Below are 5,800 nucleotides of genomic sequence, written 5' to 3' on the forward strand. Positions count from 1 at the left end.
TATGTAATCTTATTACAATGTCGCCCCAATAAACTTAATATTGTTAAAGATTTTATTTATTTTTAGAAAAAGGGTAGGGAGGGAGAGAGACGTTAGTATGTGGTTGCCTCTCGCGCACCCCCTACTGGGCACCCAGCCCACAACCCAGGCACATGCTCTGATTGGGGATTGAACCAGTGACCCTTTGGTTTGCAGGCTGGCACTCAGTCCACTGAGCCACACCAGCCAGGGCCTGATAAACTTAATTTTAAAAGGTGAGGGAAAAAATGTGCTAGCACAAAACAAAGCCTAGACATGAGTAATGACATGACATCTGGTACCCTCGGGGCAGGCTGTACTTGAAGGGCCTTACTGCTTTTCACTGTGGTGAAATGCAAAGGACGTGAAATTTGCCACTTCACCCTCGTCAGAGTGTACAGCTCTGTGGCATTTGGTACACGCGCAGTATTGGGCGACCCTCGCACCATCCGGTTCCAGAACATGTCCGTGCCCCCAAACAGAAACCCTATACCCAGCTCCTTCCCCACCCCAACGCATGCCTCCCTCCCCGGCCACCAAACTACTTCTTGTCTCCATGGGTTTGCCCGTTCGGGACAATTCGTTGCAAATAGGACTATAAAGTAAGTGGTCTGTTTGTCCGGCTTCTGGCACAGAACGTTTCCATGGTGCACCCACACTGTAGTATGAATCAGCACTTCGCTCCTATCTAAAGCAGAGTAAGACCCCACTGCATGGGTGTGAAACTCCGGTTGACTCCGTCACCTGTTACGCCGTATTCGGGGTGTTTCCAGCTGTCAGCTACTACGAACAGTGCCACCTAAACACTTGTGTACAAGTTCTGTTGGAGCAGCTGGTTTCACTCTCCGGGGCTTCCACGTTTCAATTCATCTCCTCCTCTCAGCCATCTGCTCGTTTTATGACAGAGGAAACTGAGGCAGAGAGATGAAGCAACTTCCCCTTGCTCACACGGCCGGCTAGCAAGCAGAATTGAATCTGAGCCCAGACTGTCTGACTCCAGGGAGTGCTAGCCCCCCAAAATGGATGGGTTACACCTCCCACACCCACCAATGCCCCCCGCACAGCCCAAGACGCGCAGAAACTCGATGCAGAGCTGGCTACCTTCCCGACAGGCTTCCAATTGGCCTGGCTGGACGTAAGCCCCGCCCTGGGGGCTGAATCTCGACAGGCCTCAGCCAATCACATTCCTTGCGCCGGAGGAGGCATGTGACCCAGTTCTGACCAATGAGATGCAACAGGTCACATTAGGTAAGATTGATCTGAAGACGGAGGCGAAGGGCCCTTTCCCCCCTGCAGCTCTTTCCTTCTTGGCATCTTGGGGAGTGAATGCGTGATGGAAGGGCTCTGGCAGCCTCTTTTGACCTGGAGGCACCACATCCTGGAGCCACAGTGCTGCCGACAGCCTTCCCGATCACCGAGGTGATGAACTGCGTTGTTTGAGCACAGCTATTAGGCCTGCGGTTCCTTGCAGCCAAAAGCAGGTACAAGAAAAGCCCGAGTGGACTACGATATGTATTTACCACTCAGTAAAACAAGCCAAAGTGAAAAAAATACAAAAAAGTATCTTCCCTTTATAGTGACTTTGTGATGGTTAAGTTATTTTTTCAAAGTATGTGTTTCTGGCAGAAATTTGAAGATGCAAATACTGAAAAAACATTGTCCCCACTGTTCAGAAATCACCACTTCTCATCTGGATTGTGTCCTCTCTAGCCTCTTTTCTGAGCATATTCTATACGTAATTTATTAAAAATGTAAGCCCTGGCTGGTGTAGCTCAGTGGATAGAGCGTGGGCCTGCGAATCAAAGGATTGCAGTTCGATTCCCAGTCAGGGCACATGCCTGGGTTGCAGACTGCTACCCTGCAGGCCAGTTTCCAGCAGGGGATGCACAAAAGGCAACCATACATTGATGTTTCTCTCCTTCTCTCCTTCCCCTCTATAAATAAATAAATAAATAAATAAATAAATAAATAAATAAATAAATAAATAAATAAATAAATAAAATCTTTTTTAAAAAATGAGCTCACATCATGGGTATTGTTTTAACGTGTTCTTTGTGCTTAATCAAACATTACCATCATCTTTCCCTGCCATTTAAATCTTTTTCTCTAGGACAGTTTTAACGAGAACAATCTGACCGCTGGAAATGTCATAATGGTTGGAAATGTTTGACCAATTTTCATGTTGCTGAACATTTCAGGTCGTGCACGGCGTCCTTGCTGTTCAGAAGCAACAGGTGCACTCCTGCCCACTTCCACGTGCACACAACTCGTCCTTTGGCGTCTGTCCCCCGAAACCGGGTCGTCAGGCAAAAGCGTGTGTGGTCCAGGGGTTGTCACACCCAGGGCCTCTCGAGACAGTGGTACCAATTCCCACCCTGCCTCTGAGTGCCTGGCAGGTGCCCACTTGCTCAAATCTTGAGTTGAGGTCTACAAACTCAACCTTGCTTGTTTTATTCTCTTTTAATATGCTCTATGCAATTAATAAAAGGTTTCCCCTTCAGGTCACTTCTTTAGACAGGATGGCGTTTTAAGTGAGGGGACAGCAATGGAATGTAGAAACTTAGGGAAGCCATCCTGGGTGTGACTTTACCCTCACTCACTATCATCACGGTTAATCCACCTCCTTTCGGCAAGCTCTGGGTGGGGCAGGGTATCGCACCGAGTGTTGGGAAAATGGGTGGGCTCGTTCATTCCCCTCTGCTTAGCTCCTTCTCTTGACTCCGTATGCCTGTCTATGCTTTTAAGTATTTTGTATCTCTCTTGAACGTTCTAGTTCTCCTTTACTCTGTTTGGGAGTGCCTCCTGGGAAAATGAGAGCACTCCGTGCCCACCAGGATTAATGTTCATTAGCTTCGCAAGGCGTGCAAAGTCCCACAGCTCCGCGGAGTGGCAGGCAGTGAGTCAACCCACGACAGGCTGGGCGGGAGTATGGAAACAGCAAGGCACATTTGGCACTGGGGCTGGCTACGGTCCTCCGCAGTCCTCCACGGTCCTCCCTTGGGAGACCCAAGCTGGAGCCAACTGCCCTGCCAAATCATTGCATTTCGCCTACAAAAGGCCAAGAGATTTCTTTGGGTCTGGAACCACAGGGATTCAGACGGTGTGATATTTTACAATGACAAAACCCTAGATCAGAAGGGATTCACCAGCTCACCTCGTCCAAGTGTCCATGACTTCAGGTTCAGCTGGTTCCCGGAGCCCAGTGTCCTCAGGATTCTGTGTCAACAGAATGGCAGAAAGGAATATCATTGGCCACAGGGAGTTCACATGCCTATCTGCGGACCAATCAGTGTGTCGGAGGGGATGACTATGCAAATTGCCCAGGCCTGAGTCATATAGAGCTGGAAAAGGATGGGCTCTGCCTGGACCCCACAGCCTGAGGGTGGGGGGGCATTGTGTCCTGCAGGAGGATCAGGGTGCTGCTTTCAGAAGACAGGTGCCGAGAGGGTCAGAACGATGGGTGTCCACTGTGAGGGGACTCGGTGTGACAGACAGACCAGGACAGAACACTGCTCTGTGGGCCGAGGAGTCTCCTCTTCACCCCTGTGTTCCCACGGCACACCCTTTGGTTCTGCTTGCTGGTGACAGAGGTGACGGCAGGGATGTAAAAAAAAAATTAAATGTGGCTGCATTTTCTCCAGCATCGAACAAGACCTGTGCTTTGACGCTAAAGCTGGGTGACCCCAATTTCTCACAGCTCGCACCTCTGAGTGAGGCAGAGGTCTCAATTAAACATACAAACAAGGGTCCCGAACAGATGCCCGATGGGTTGTCAGCCAGGTGCCTGTGACCCATTGAATTTAGTAAGACCCTCCCATGTGACAGGCCACTCAACCCTCCCAGTAAAATGAAAGGGGGTGTTTTGCCCCCATTTTACAGATGAGGAAACTGAGTCTTGGGGTTTTCATTCAAAGGGCAGAGCTGGAGTTTGAACCTAGACCTCTAGGGGTCTCCCCGGTGCTTCCCTCCAACTCCTTGCAAAGCCGATCCCAATGTCAAGATGCAGAGCTGCCTGTCACTGGGGTGACCCGCTGTGTCTTGGGGCACCCACCATGGGGAGTGGCAACAGCTTCCTGGCCATCGCGTCCTGTGGTGGTTAACCACAGAAAACCGCTGGACCACTCCCCCCACGCTGAACTTGAACTTTCTGTGCTCTCAGGACAGTGATGGAAGCTCACCTGCAGAAGCCGACTGGCTGGGAGAGCGGGGGCCTGCTGGGAACTCTCAACCCCCCACCATGAACACCTGCATGTCTTAAACACGCCACCATGCTGAGCTCTGCAGCAGCCCCAAAGCCGCCCGGCCCCTGTTCTGGTGGGAGGGGGCCCCCGAGCTGACTAAACGCCACCGTGGAAGCCCCCTGGCTGTAGGGCCCTTGGAGCTATACCTCCCCCAGTGCACTGCAATCATCTCCTTGACATTTCCAAATTCGTCACGTGTGATGAGTTCACCTGAAGTGGAAGGAGCTCTTTTATTAACTGCATAAGAGGGAGGGAGTGTGTGTGAGGAATGAACAAACAAGACAAACAAGGATGAGTTTGTAGACCTCAAACAAACTGGCCGCGGATGGCACCTTCGCACTGTGAGTCCCTGGGGTTCGAGGACAGGGCTGGTGGTCCAGTTGGCACTCAGAGAGGCTGGTGCCTTTCCTTCAGGCCTGGGGTGGGTGGGTCCCCCGGGGCAGGGAGCGAGAGCCTGGCCAGGCCTGTGGACGCTGTTTGGCTCCTGCAGGTTGAGAGCCAGCAGTGAGCATCCAAGTGGGGGAGTCCATGTTGCCTGCACCCCGAGACTGCGGGGCATTCCAGGACGCGCAGCTCCTCCTGTCTGCTTTACAGCCCAAATCCCGCCTTCCGCCCCCAGAGGTGCACATCTGGGCATGACCCTGGCCACAGGCAGACCCTGCAGTAAGTGCCCAACCCCCCTGCCCCCAGGGGCCCTCTGGACTAGGGCCAGGCGCCCTCTCTTCCTGCCCAAGGCCCATGGAGAGGGCTCGGTGCTGCTGGAAGGAGAGGCTGCAAACGCCCAGGAGCACTGCTCACAGCCTCCGCCAGCTCCTGGCTCAGCGGAGGCCCTGATTACATAAGGACGCTGCCTGGGGAAGCGAGAATGTGACAAGCAGGTTTTTCCCCAGCAAAAAAGGGAGGGGGAGAGAGAGCGAGAGGAAGGAAGGAAAGAGATGAGTTGAAAACGGCCCTCCCTGAACCTGACTCACTCTTCCTCCGGGTGTTGGCCAGTCCCTCCCGCGTGCTGGGACACCACAGAGAACCAAACCGCACTCCCTGCCCGTGCAAGGCTGACGTTCCAGGGCTGGCGAGAGACCGTAAACCAAATGAACACGCCTGATGGGCCGTCAGTCAGAGGAAGGGAGACGCAAGGAGGATGTCAAACAAAGACCAGGCGTTTTTAAAGGGGGTGGGAGGAGAGTCAGGAGCGGCTTCACTGAAAAGGAGATAGGTGAGCAGACACTCAGAAGCCGAGGGCAGAGGCTTGCTGGCAGTGGGAGCCGGACGTGCAAGGGCCCTGGGGCTGGACCGGGAAGGAGATGTGCAGTGCAGGTGGGGCTTGGCGGAGTCCATGAGCTACTGCCCAGCACCTGGAAAGCAAAAGCTGAGCCCTGCCACCACCACGCAGGCTAGGGGACAGATCTCGCGTCCCTCACCAGGACACAGACCTCCGACACCCTGATCTCAGACCCCGAGCCCGGGCGAGACCCCGGGCCTCCGCCCCTACCTACGATGGACCTTGAGCTAATGAGTGGGCACTGTTTCAGGCTGCCGCGATT

This window comes from Artibeus jamaicensis, unplaced genomic scaffold (assembly GCF_021234435.1).
Source record: "Artibeus jamaicensis isolate MK-2021 breed Jamaican fruit bat unplaced genomic scaffold, CSHL_Jam_final contig_525, whole genome shotgun sequence".
Classification (NCBI taxonomy): Eukaryota; Metazoa; Chordata; class Mammalia; order Chiroptera; family Phyllostomidae; genus Artibeus; species Artibeus jamaicensis.